Raw genomic sequence first — 13,791 nt, 5'->3', positions numbered from 1 at the left:
GCAAACATTCTCCGGATGCCGCCCGACCGATCCTCCGTCGGGCGAGGACAGGGCTCGGTGCGCCCACCTTTTTTAAACGTACCAAAAGTACCGTGTGCGCGAGCAAAAGCGCGGCACCGGTACCTCCTCCCGCGCGGCTCCGACAAACGCCGACGGGAGCCGATCCGCGCCGAAGACGAGCGCGCGTACTCGTACCCCCGTGCAGCTCGCCTAAGGATCGGCCTCCCTCCCACCGAATCCGCCGCGCCGGGATATATAGGACGGCGTTCCGGCGAGAAGAGGCACTTTGTCTCCGCTCCAGCGTTCCGCTGTCTCCGACGAAGCCTACCGAATCCTAGGGCGACACACCAAACGGGGTTCAGTGCTCTGCGCCTCGACCGAGAGCTCTCGGGTGTCCCCGACTTCCGTCAACCAAACTCCCGACGGCAACGGCTAAGCGGGGTCGAGCACGCTCGGCCTCGTAACGAGTTCTCTCGCTACCAAAGCCCCGGACTCCTGCATCCTACCGACCGGCCAGCTTACACCTGACCGGCCGCTCCGTTGTAAATATCGCGTTCCGTCATTTTTGTACTACCGCGCCGTGTGCAATTGCACTATACCCCGTTGTAGATATCGCGTTCCGCTGTTTCCTGTAATACCGCGCCGTGTGCATCCACACTTTACCCCGCTGATACCGCGTTACCGTGCCGCGTGCACCTGCACGATACTCCGTTGTAGATATCGCGTTCCGTTATGTCTCGTAATTCGTAATACCGCGCCGTGTGCACTTGCACTATACTCCGTTGTAAATATCGCGTTCCGTCATTTCTAGTAATACCGCGCCGTGTGCATTTGCACTTTACCCCGTTGATACCGTGTTCCGTCATCTCGTGATACCGCACCGTGTGCACCTGCACAGTGTCTTCTGTATGTACAATATTGAATAAACGTTGTCGTGTAAGTCATATCTGGTTACTGTCTCTGGGCCTCCTATTGAACTCCTGATCCGGCGAGCTAGTCCGCGTTCGAGTCACAAGGCAGGCCGTTACACATCTCTACCAAGTTTCAAAACTTTTGGAATTATTTTTGTCAAATTTCCTATTTTGACTGGGCTATATATGGTTATATATGGTTATATATGATTATATATATTTACACATAAATATATATAATTTCAAACCAAATAAGTAACATTTGCTTCGCCAGAGAATAATTAACACAATTAAGAATTTTTAATTGACTATATACTGGCAATGATTATAATCGTGGCAACGATTATAATCGTCGTGACAAATCGTCACCGCGTTTCGACCAAGGATTCTGGTCATTTTAAATTGATGTAATTTTAGATGCTTATAATATAAGCGTCTTAATTAAATTCATTGCGAAAAATATTACCTCAGCCAGGGTTCGAACCTGGAACCTCCCTCATTCCGTGCGGGTGTCGTACCAATTCTACCACTGAGGCATGTGGTAATATTTATCGCAATAACAATGTATTAAGATGACAAACAATATAAGATGGAACACCGATTTTCAGTCAAAGATGTATATTCAAACGAAATAAGTAACATTTGCTTCGCCAGATAATAATTAACACAATTAAGAATTTTTAATTAATTATACATATACTGGCAATGATTATAATCGTGGCAACAATATAATTTCATTGTATATGTATGTACATATATATTATTATACATATATGATTATATATATGATCATATAGAGACAAAATTCATATATAATTGCATTATATATAATCATATACAGTGGTGATCAAAAGTTTCGGACAAGACAGATTTTTTCCATATTTTGGGTTTAGGAAAAACAAACAAAGAAAAACAATAAACTTTAAAGAGAATAACATATTTTACTACGAATAAACGTTATTAATGATAAAAAATAACGTATAATTATTTTTTTATTTAACAAAAAGCAAAAAACGTATGATCATAAATATCGGGCCAGAAACTTCAAATTACTTTAAATCACAAAAATTAATTGAATGACTAGAAAATACTTGGAAAAAAAATATTTAATATTTGGTAGCTATGCCCTTAAAAATAATGACTGTTTTGTAACGACGTGGCATTTACTCGATTAAGTGGGTGATTGTGTTTCGAGGGATCTTTTTCTACTCTTCACTTAAAATCCTGAAAGAGCCTAATTGTTTATTCGAATGTTTCTTGTTAGCTACTCGGCGACCAAATTCATCTAAAAAATGCTCAATAGGATTTAAGTCTTGAGACTGAGCAGACCATTCGAGAACTTTCACTTTTTTGGCAGACAAATACTGTGATACGATCTTTGAAGTATGTTTTGGATCTCTATCATGTTGAAAGATCCATCCAAGGCATACGAAAAGGCTCTCCATACTATGACTCCACCCCCACCGTGTTTCACTTCGGTATTTGGTATTTGAACAGTATATTCGATGTCCTGTTGGTGCCAAATACGACTCCAAATACCAAATACCAAATACCAAAGTGAAACACGGTGGGGATGGAGTCATGGTCTCGAGAGTCTTTTTGTACGAAGGAATGGGCCTATTGGTAGAAATTGAAGGTATGATGGATCGCTTCGTGTATGAGGACATACTGGACAAACCTCTGAACATTCGAATAAACAAGGTTTTTTCAAGATTTAAAGTGAAAAATAGAAAAAGATCCCTCGAGACACAATCACCCACTTAATCGAGTAATACCACTTAATCGAGTAAATGCCACGTCGTCGTCATTATTTTTAAGGGCATAGCTACCAAATATTAAATATTACTATTGTTTTTTTTTTAGTATTTCCAAGCGATTTAATTAATTTTTGTGATTTGAAGTAACTTAAAGTTCCTGGCCCGATATTTATGATCATATGTTTTTTGCTTTTTATTAAATAAAAAAATTATTATACGTTATTTTTTATCATTAATAACGTTTATTCGTAGAAAAATATGTTATTCTCTTTATCATCATTTCTTTTGTTCATTTTTCCTAAACCCAAAATATGAAAAAAAATCTGCCTGGCCCGAAACTTTTGATCGCCACTGTATATATTTACCTCGAAAAAACCTAAGTAACAAGTGGTAAACGTACTCTTTGTATCTCGAAAAATCTGGAAAAAATCTAAGCAGTAATATCTTTATTTCCAAAAAATTATAACCCAAGTGATACACATCACAAAATTATGTTACCTTATCAAAGAAGAGTCAAGCTTCAAGTGATCTATTACAATTACAAAAAAGAAATGATATTTCTTTAAATTACAGCGCCAATTACAGAGAGAACATATATATTGCCTCAAAAAATAATTGTTGCACTACTTTGAAAAATCTTTACATGGTGTCAATTAGAAAAAGAATGTATGATAACAATTTTATAAGATTAAAAAATTTTATTTAAATTTAACAAGGGAATACAAGATATTTAAATACAAAGTTTACATGTGTATTTTTTAGTGGTCACAAAGAATTACAGAGGAACAGTACAAAATAAAAATATTTTATTAAAATATTTAATCCAACGAGGGAATACAAGGTATTTAAATACAAAGTTTATACAGGGTGTCACTGAATGTTTGGTACTTTTCTCATATTTAGATAGAGCGAGCCAAACTGAGTCGAAAAGTCATGTACCATTTTGCAATTTTCGCGATAGTTGATGAGTTATTAATGATTAAAAATCGCCGTATTGGCCCGCCCACCGCCAAATCCAAGCGCGCGGTGAGATGCGGCCGCCTCGCGGTCGGCGCGCGGGCAGTTGTTTACTCCAAGCGGCGACGAGCGGCGCGTAACGCCGGGCCCCCGTCCTGAGCGATGATAGTTTCTCGCCTTTTTTAAATAGAAATAAAATTTTCTAACATAGAAAAATTTTTTGTGCGTACTTATGTACATACGTGTGTACATGCATACACAGTAAAATATCAATTGTACTGCTTAAAAAAGCGATTACTCAATTTACTTTTTTTCTGTTAGTAAGTAACGGTTGTCTTTAAGAAAGAATATTTTCTTGATAATAGTCTTAAAATGTACAAATTTTAGAAAGAGTCTTTATCATGTACTCGAAAGAAGAATTTATACTCCTTCAAAGAACATAATAAAATTTTATTAAAGAAAAGTCAAAATAATAAATAAAGTAATATGAGGACCCTCGAGATTATAAAATAGGAGAAGTCAAGGCTATGACGGTCAGACGCAGATCACAGTGCGTAATATCAGAAATAACTGATTTATTCGTCGTTTTGATACATTACATCGATCCGTACGTTTCGGCTCAGCTTTGAGCCATCTTCAGCGGTAGTTACAGAAGTTAAGTTACACGTTCTCCGTACCGTATGGTGAGTTTACTGATTCAAAGTATCAGAAACATAGACCAATTGATCCATATCTGTAAATTTGTTCAATTAATGTTGAGATATTAAAAAGATCTCTTAGTAAACTCACCATTCGGTCTGAAAAACGTGGAATACAGAGCCATGTACATAATGAATACTCTCTGCGAGAAGACTTGACGATCTTGTCGACACGATACATAATGATTTGAAAGGTCTTGCAAGAAGAGGCATGTCGTAGGTCAACACACCGGCGAGGATTATAACATAGCACGATTTGACACCGTCTCAAAATGACACGGATTTTTTGCATCATGCATATGTCACGGTTTTGAGCAAATTGTAATCCATGCTCATGAACTTGGTCGTTGGCAAATCGGGGTTTTACTATTGGTACATGCAATATTGTGACGGTGTCAAATCGTGCTTTGTTATAATCCTCGCCGATGTGTTGACCTACGACATGCCTCTTCTTGCAAGACCTTTCATATCATTGTGTGTCGTGTCGACAAGATCGTCAAGTCTTCTCGCAGAGAGTATTCATTATGTACATGGCTCTGTATTCCACGGTTTTCAGACCGAATGGTGAGTTTCCTAAGGGATCTTTTTAATATCTCAACATTATTTGAACAAATTTACAGATATGGATCAATTGATCTATGTTTCTGATACTTTGAATCAGTAAACTCACCATACGGTACGGAGAACGTGTAACTTAACTTGTGTAACTACCGCTGAAGATGGCTCAAAGCTGAGCCGAAACGTACGGATCGATGTAATGTATCAAAACGACGAATAAATCAGTTATTTCTGATATTACGTAATATAGCGTACGCACTGTGATCTGCGTCTGACCCTCATAGCCTTGACTTCTCCTATCAAAATAATTAGCAAATCGAATTTTTGTTTTAATTTTATATTCTTAACTAAAGAACTGAATAATTAGAATTTAGAATATTATTTATTTTAAGTAATATTATCAAGAAAACATTTTTTGTAAAGATCATCGTTACTTAAAGGAAGAGAAAATTGAGTAATTGGTTTTTTTAGCACTAGAATGATATTTTTTTGCGTGTGCGTATACGGCACGCCGTTTTGCTATTTAATATCATCATAAAAATTCTACCAAATTAAATTGATACTCAAAGAAAAGAAATTATTATTATGTCTAGATACTTATAATTCATCGAATTATTATTAAGCTATAATTGAAAATGCAGAATTAAAATTATGTCTATACAAAATATTAATTCTGAATTTATTTTACGTTATGACATAAAAATTTTTCGGGAATTAAAATTATGTACATAATTGTAATTCACGAATTTTACTTATGTACACAATTTTAATTCTTAAATTTTTATTACGTACATAATTGTAATTCTCGAATTACTCTTTTTCTTTTAGTAAGTAACGGTTATCTTTAACAAAGAATATTTTCTTGATAATAATCTTAAAATGTACTTATCACAAATTTTAGAAAAAGTCTTTGTCATGTACTTTGTCATGTACTTTGTATGAAAAAAGAATTTATACTCCTTCAAAGAACATTATAAAATATTATCAAAGAAAAGTCAAAATAATAAGTAAATCGAATTTTTGTTTTAATTTTATATTCTTAATTGAAGAATTAAACAATTAGATGCCTCTTCTTGCAAGACCTTTCATATCATTGTGTGTCGTGTCGACAAGATCGTCAAGTCTTCTCGCAGAGAGTATTCATTATGTATGTACATGGCTCTGTATTCCACGTTTTTCAGACCGAATGGTGAGTTTCCTAAGAGATCTTTTTAATATCTCAACATTAATTGAACAAATTTACAGATATGGATCAATTGGTCTATGTTTCTGATACTTTGAATCAGTAAACTCACTATACGGTACGGAGAACGTGTAACTTAACTTCTGTAACTACCGCTGAAGATGGCTCAAAGCTGAGCCGAAACGTACGGATCGATGTAATGTATCAAAACGACGAATAAATCAGTTATTTCTGATATTACGCACTGTGATCTGCGTCTGACCGTCATAGCCTTGACTTCTCCTATTTTAATCTCGAGGGTCCTCATATTACTTTATTTATTATTTTGACTTTTCTTTAATAAAATTTTATTATGTTCTTTGAAGGAGTATAAATTCTTCTTTCGAGTACATGATAAAGACTCTTTCTAAAATTTGTACATTTTAAGACTATTATCAAGAAAATATTCTTTCTTAAAGACAACCGTTACTTACTAACAGAAAAAAAGTAAATTGAGTAATCGCTTTTTTAAGCAGTACAATTGATATTTTACTGTGTATGCATGTACACACGTATGTACATAAGTACGCACAAAAAATTTTTCTATGTTGTTAGAAAATTTTATTTCTATTTAAAAAAGGCGAGAAACTATCATCGCTCAGGACGGGGGCCCGGCGTTACGCGCCGCTCGTGCCGCTTGAAGTAAACAACTGCCCGCGCGCCGACCGCGGGGCGGCCGCATCTCGCCGCGCGCTTGGATTTGGCGGTGGGCCGGGCCAATACGGCGATTTTAATCATTAATAACTCATCAACTATTGCGAAAATTGCAAAATGGTACATGACTTTTCGACTCAGTTTGGCTCGCTCTATCTAAATATGAAAAAAGTACCAAACATTCTGATACACCCTGTATATGTATTTTTCAATAGAATAAAAGATTTAATCACAAAGAATTACAGAGATAGTACAAAATAAAAATATTTTATTAAAATACATAAATTTTTCTTGTAAAAAAACTTGGCGCTGCTAGACCTGGAAATTTTAAATAAATAAATAAACTTATCCTATACTTAATTATAAGCCGCATTATTCGCCGTCGTCACGCACACCCATATCACTCGCTTGCACATACACACCACGCTGATAATCATTTTGTTACTTCCGTCGCATTCTTCTATGAATTATTTTTATTTATTGTTATCCTTATTTATTTAAAATTTCGAGGTCTAGCAGCGCCAAGTTTTTTTACAAGAAAAATTTATGTATTTTAATAAAATATTTTTATTTGTACTATCTCTGTAATTCTTTGTGATTAAATCTTTTATTCTATTGAAAAATACATATATAAACTTTGTATTTAAATACCTTGTATTCCCTCGTTGGATTAAATATTTTAATAAAATATTTTTATTTTGTACTGTTCCTCTGTAATTCTTTGTGACCACTAAAAAATACACATGTAAACTTTGTATTTAAATATCTTGTATTCCCTTGTTAAATTTAAATAAAATTTTTTAATCTTATAAAATTGTTATCATACATTCTTTTTCTAATTGACACCATGTAAAGATTTTTCAAAGTAGTGCAACAATTATTTTTTGAGGCAATATATATGTTCTCTCTGTAATTGGCGCTGTAATTTAAAGAGATATCATTTCTTTTTTGTAATTGTAATAGATCACTTGAAGCGCGACTCTTCTTTGATAAGGTAACATAATTTTGTGATGTGTATCACTTGGGTTATAATTTTTTGGAAATAAAGATACTACTGCTTAGATTTTTTCGAGATTTTTCGAGATACAAAGAGTACGTTTACCACTTGTTACTTAGGTTTTTTCGAGGTATAATACTACCACTTTCTTTTTTTTCGAGGTAACAACATATACACTACTATACGTGTACTTGGCGCCTTTCTTTACCTTTTTTTAAAGAAAGGTAATTTTGTACGGATATCACGCCTTTTTGTAGTATTACGCATTTTATAAACAGTATGTACAGGGTAAAGCTATTTGGAGGTATTATACTACCACTTTGTTTTTTTCGAGGTAACAACATAATACATATACACTACTATGCGTGTACTTGGCGCCTTTTTTTACCTTTTTTTTAAAAAAAGGTAATTTTGTACGGATATCACGCCTTTTTGTAGTGTTACGCATTTTAATCTTATAAACAATATATCTTATAATCTTATAAACAGTATGTACAAGGTGTGAAGCTAAAGGTGTTACGGACTATTATTTCTAAAGAAAACAACAATTTAATATTTTGTTTAGTTTTTTAAAAATAAAAATCTGTAACCTTTTTAGTTGTACACCTTGTTAATGCTATATACATATGTATACCACAGAAAAAAATTACTACTTAAAAATAAAAATGTAATGTGTCTGAAGTTGTTAATAATAGGTAAAACGTTTGACACACACACACACACACACACACACACACACACACACACACACACACACACACACACACACACACACACACACACACACACACACACACACACACACACACACACACACACACACACACACACACACACACACACACACACACACACACACACGCGCGCGCGCGCGCGCGCGCCTTAGGGTAGCAGAAGAGAGAACAAGAGAAAAGTATCTTCGCGAACAATGGAGCTAGTCTCATGACGATGAGTCAAGTATGTACAAGAGCGAGATCGCAATGACCGATATGCAAGTGGATTAACCTAGTCGCGAAACGTTCACCCGTTATACTGTTGAAGAACCGACCGCATAACATTCCGTCTTTTTCTAATCCCGCTGTGAATCGATTTTTCAGCTAACGTATATCTTATGTCTTCGCAAAGCGTAACTTTTAAATCCTTTAGGGAGATCAATCACTTCAAGACAACACATTTTTTTTAGAGCGATTGAAAAGAAAGACAGAGAGCTTGTAAATGTCGCGAATAACGTCTTGGACGAGTATAGTAGCGTATACGTCAAGTCGGGAGGCGAATAGAAGTTAAGCAATGGAGAAAAAAAAGACAGACCGAGATTATGCGAGTTAATTCAGTTATGATATATTTTTATATATTTTACAGAAGACGTATAAAAGATGTAAGAGGACTTGCGGTAAAAATTCATGCAAGTCTTAATAACTTCAAGGATTAAACTGACGAATATACAAAAGCTACTAAATGTACTCAAAGCTACTTAATGATTAATACAATGCTAAATAAAGTGTTGTACAAAATTTGAATAGAGTCAAAGATTGCGGTCAGCTACATATTATATACACGAAAATTATTATATACACGAAAATGAATTACGAATGATTATTACATAACGATGTTCATTGCGCTATATTTTCGCTTTGTTAAAAAATTATAATAAATTATAATAAATTGAGTTAATCGCAGCGCGCGACAAAGTTATGTACGTGAGCACTGTGAGCGATTTAATGATTGTAACCTTACTTGTATACATTTCCTAGAAAAATATTTCTATATTATGTTTAACAACAATATTAAATATTAACATTTCATAACTGCCAAACGTTTCCAGTTGAGCGCAATTGCACGAGTTACGAATCATTTATAGACTCTTTTTCTCAGTTAACTAGTTTCTACTGCATTGAAATCTTGCATAGAAAAAAATGTATTAGCATATCGCGCAAGAATCATCGATATCTAAGTAAACAATTAATCAAATATATACAGTATATATGCGTACATTTGGATTAATCCGAAAGCTTAGTCTCCATCTTTTGAAACATAAAATAATTTTATGCCACAACAGTGAAGTGCGGAATATTAAATAAAATGCGCCATTTAACAATAACTTCTAAGGTAACAAGTTTAATCTACGGTGACCTAAATTTAAACGTGAAAAGAAATTAAATTATTTCAATGAGTTCTCGAATCGTCCCCAATCAGAAATAGACATGAGTCACGTAGAAACGAATTTCCTAATTCGTCTGAGTTATTCGATACAATGTTCTAGTTTAAATGTGACACTACTTTGTAAAATGTTAAGTTTTATTGTTTTCTCTACTCTACGATCAATATAACAATCTTTATAAATTTCTTTCTAAATAAAAATATTCTACACAATCGAAAAACTATTTTACAACATGAGTAAAAAACGAAGTAAAAAAGCGAAATAATCAATTTTGACGCGATTAAAGGGGATCATCAATGGCGATTGTATTAAACTCTAGTCCATACTGACTAAGAATCGCGGATTATGCGTGAAAATTGTAGAGTTTCTTGACAACTCTTATGTACAGATGGATTCAAGTGTTTCTGGCTTCATTCATCTGGTCCCATGCCTACTTGTTCAGCATGTCCGTTCATTACCAGTTCTTCAGTAAGGGAAATTAGCTTTAAAAAATCAATTAATTTCAATTAATTTGCGCATCTGCAAAGAGATTCTCGAAGATTGGATAATAATAACTACTTACCTTATAATTTTGTATCATAAAATAAATATTTGCATAAATATTAGTTTGAATGCGACCTTCAATCTGAGTTTGGGCAGCAACTCCCTTTGAGGAACAATTTTGTACCACATTGTAAGCTTCTGTCGACCATTTACCTGCAAAAGAGTAACATCAAAGTATAATTACATATCCAAAGATAAATAATTTTGAGTGTAGAGATGTATATATCTAAAATCTACTTACACGTAGGAGTTGATAATAATCTCGTTGATTGAAATGTGGCTTGGATCAGTCAACTCGCGAAACTGTAATATAATAATAAATCGATTAGAATTTTCGGAAACATTACTTCATACGATTCTTTCACACGATGACGGTTAATGTTAATTTTTGATTACCTTATTATTACGTTTCGCGTGTTCTATACTTGTCGTCATAACGAAACATCTGACCGAGACATTGCGCTTCTTGGCTATCTCAATATATCTCTTTCTCGAAGCTGGATCAGGATTGGTATTGTCTATAACTATACTTTTTCCTTGATTCAAGTATTGTTGGACTGCAGCAATGCACTTCTGACGAGCTGCCTAAAGTGTCTCTGTTGACGTATCCGTATTCCTTCAGATAATTCTTTGCAAAATGCGATTTTCCGGAGTCTGGACTGCCGACCATAAGTACCACCTGTTAATGGATATCTATAAGCACGAGGAAAGAGCGGGCCTCTGTTCACATTTGACGTTCACGATGATATTCGTGTTATGCACGATGCTTCTGTCGAAACCGAGGAATCACATGCCGGAAAAATTTTACTTAGGTATTTATCATTAAAAGAATAACTTTGTATAATTCTCTTTTATGTTATTTCTCATTAGATCATGGTACGAGAGAAACAAACACATTTTTCCAGCGAGTAGATGGGAACCTTTTGATCCAACGAAAAGTTATGACAAGTATACAGTGTCGGATAAAAATAGGAAGAAAGATAAAATCTGATAAACTTAGATTCAACGAATTGTCCAATTTCGTTTAAAGGATTCAGATTCAAAGGACTGTAATTTAGTAGAGCTATATACATAATCGAGTAAATGAATTAAATATTATCACATAACTAAATGAATTTGAATCTGAATCCTTTAAACGAAATTGGACAATTCGTTGAATCTAAGTTTATCAGATTTTATCTTTCTTCCTATTTTTATCCGACACTGTATACTTGTCATAACTTTTCGTTGGATCAAAAGGTTCCCATCTACTCGCTGGAAAAATGTGTTTGTTCCTCTCGTATCATGATCTAGTGAGAAATAACATAAAAGAGAATTATACAAAGTATTCTTTTAATGATAAATACCTAAGTAAAATTTTTCCGGCATGTGATTCCTCGGTTTCGACAGAAGCATCGTGCATAACACGAATATCATCGTGAACGTCAAATGTGAACAAAGGTTCGCTTTTTCCTCGTGCCTAATCGCAATATTACATACATTAAAATAACATGCCAACATTGTGATATTGCTTCATAAGTTTTATCACTTAGTATCTTTACCTTAGTTACAATAAAATCGTAAAACGTATAATGGTGCGGTAATATAAGAAAGATCCTCCTTGACATACATTAACTGATCTACCATTACTGTTTTAAGCTCGCTGAATTCACGCTTCGGAACTTCTAAACATCTCTGAAGAAGCTGATAGATAGAATTACCTGTATGTGAAAATTTAATTTATGCAGTAGAACATTATATATCACGCCAATGTTACTCCAAAAGTAACACTGGAGTATTTTAATAACTTAAAAATTCTCTAAATCACTGAGACATTCACCTTTCTTCATTATAACACTCCGACGATAGCCAGATCCATCCCAATAACTGAATGTGATCTCAATTTCTTCTTCCTTCAACGCGTTCTGCTTTGTAGCCCATTCTTGCCTCAATTCTTCCTTAAGTTTATTTTCCTCCTCCTTCCTTTCCCTATCTGGCAAGAAACTTGTATCTACATCTGGATTTTTCTTAATCTTCTTAATCGCGAGGCCATCAGATTGCTCATTTTCTGACTGCGGGGATTTTTCGGCATTGTCTTCATCCAGATTAAAAGACAAAGCTTGAATCTGTCTCTTCTGTTTGTTCTTTTCTTTTCCTGCTCTTTTTCACGTTCCTTGTATCAAAGCATGATATGTATGACTAGATGACATTCAGAGCACTGGGCGAAAATCACATAACATTCAGAGCACTGGGCAGAAATCACATGTGTATATATATATATATATATAATCACGGCAAACCGCATATATAACATCGTGTTATTTTTATTACATTTAGGAAAATTATTTCATATTAACTCAATAGGCGTTAAACTTGCATACATAGGGAGCTTTCCAGCAAGTGACACAAGCCGACACAAACGTCGTTCTATCTTTCTTTTTTGGCAATAAGTAACAAAGACAAAACGATACCTGTGTCGACTTGTGTCGCTTGCTGGAAAGCTCCCATAAGTGAATCTCGCGTTTTATGTAAAATTTTGTAAGAAATCGCCGAAATCGGTAATCTAACCTATACTACGTTTACGCGAACGTTACTTAATTCTGTAGTAACTTACGAACGATACGATAATTCCTCCGCATAAACGGGAGATTTTATAGTAACTACGATGATATTGTTCGTATAAGTTACTACAGAAGTAATACTCACGTAAACGTAAACTATTATTCTTTGACTTATCAAGAGTTGTAAACTATTATAATTCCTGTCACATGCACTTAGTCGCGTAAAAGAGTCACGGTGCGGTTTCGCTTCGCGTCGTATAATAATAGGATAATTAGGGGAGACCGGGGCTAAAAGGTCAGTTTTTTTTCGGAGCCGATTTTTAACAACAAAATAAATAATTGAAGTTAAATGTGGTATACCACTGTAAAGAGTAAACCTTTAGCTACAAAATTTATTAAGGAAATTTTTATCTACGTCGCTTTGTTTAACCGGTATAGAGCAAAAACGACAACGGTGCAAAAATTGAAATCTCAAAAATGCCGGGGTTTAAGCGTCACCCCCCCGGGGCTGATCAGTCACACTGCATTTTCAATACATATACGTACAGTTAATCCTGAAAAATGATAGGATACATTTTAATAATTGTTTTTTAAGAGAAAAATATAAAAATTTATTTAAAATTTTTATGCGAAACATTAAAAAATAATTGTTTTACCTAGACCTATTCCATAAAACAATTTAGGCACGTGAATACAGAGGTTAACCAAATCGTAAACTCCCCAACGGCACGTCATATTGTCAACGCGGGCAACCACGGGGAACACGCGTGACGGAGTTCCGGTGCCATAGGATCAG

At 34.7% G+C, this 13,791-nt stretch overlaps 1 long non-coding RNA gene across 2 annotated transcripts; it reads right to left on the bottom strand.

Moving 5' to 3' along the window:
• Positions 1–10,145: 10,145 nt before the first annotated feature.
• LOC139782715 (uncharacterized) lies at positions 10,146–12,875 on the bottom strand. 2 transcript variants are annotated; one of them, XR_011720954.1, is made up of 6 exons: positions 12,275–12,875; positions 11,997–12,155; positions 10,852–11,148; positions 10,697–10,758; positions 10,475–10,608; positions 10,146–10,394 (listed from the first exon to the last, which is right to left on the bottom strand). It is a non-coding gene; the product is annotated as an uncharacterized lncRNA (long non-coding RNA). The 2 variants fall into 2 exon arrangements; XR_011720953.1 differs by having other exon boundaries at positions 10,852–11,134.
• Positions 12,876–13,791: the final 916 nt, after the last annotated feature.

This window comes from Temnothorax nylanderi, unplaced genomic scaffold, assembly GCF_030848795.1.
Source record: "Temnothorax nylanderi isolate EJ_2023f unplaced genomic scaffold, tnyl_v1.0 TNYL_tig0435_pilon, whole genome shotgun sequence".
Classification (NCBI taxonomy): Eukaryota; Metazoa; Arthropoda; class Insecta; order Hymenoptera; family Formicidae; genus Temnothorax; species Temnothorax nylanderi.
Note: the sequence above shows the minus strand (reverse complement) of the source record. Positions and strands in the feature narration are given on the sequence as shown.